This window comes from Accipiter gentilis, chromosome 18 (genome assembly GCF_929443795.1).
Source record: "Accipiter gentilis chromosome 18, bAccGen1.1, whole genome shotgun sequence".
In the NCBI taxonomy this organism is placed as follows: domain Eukaryota; kingdom Metazoa; phylum Chordata; class Aves; order Accipitriformes; family Accipitridae; genus Astur; species Astur gentilis.
The window spans coordinates 8,169,878-8,170,477 of NC_064897.1; positions in this window are offsets into that span (position 1 = coordinate 8,169,878).

The window sequence follows — 600 nt, forward strand, 5'->3', positions numbered from 1 at the left end:
CAGTCCCTTCTCTTGCTTCTTTCCCTTTCCTCTGCTGTCTTCTTTGGGTAGCCTTCCTTTGCTGAGCTGTAAAGGATAGGACACAGTAAGCAGTTGGCCAGTTCACAGATGAGCAGAGCCATAGTCCCCAGGCACTTGGAGCGAAAGGACCTGCCACACAGGGTAGTGCCCTTCCTGGACACCAGTGTGCTCAGTCAGGGGGATAGTCTCTGTTTAACAATGCTCCTTCCTCCTCTCCGAGCTTATTCTTGTCCCACCCTGGAGTTCTGCTGTGATTCTATCTCCTCATTTTACTGCACATAGAGAAGGTGAAAATATTTGCTCCCTACAGCAGAGACACCAGCTATTGCATCCAGCACCCAGACCCAAGCAGAGTTTCCTTCAAACTCTACACAGTTTGAAGGAAGGTGTGACAGCTATCAAGGGGCCTATCTGCTAAATACCAAGAAGACTTCAAAGACACTAAAGGTAGTTAGTTAAAATTTCTGTCTCTGTACCTACTCTGAGGATGTTACACCACACAGTGTTATGGGGCTGAGCTAGGTGGAGTACTCGCCTAGCTGTTTAAATAGCTGTGGGGCACATTATAGCAATTAGGCA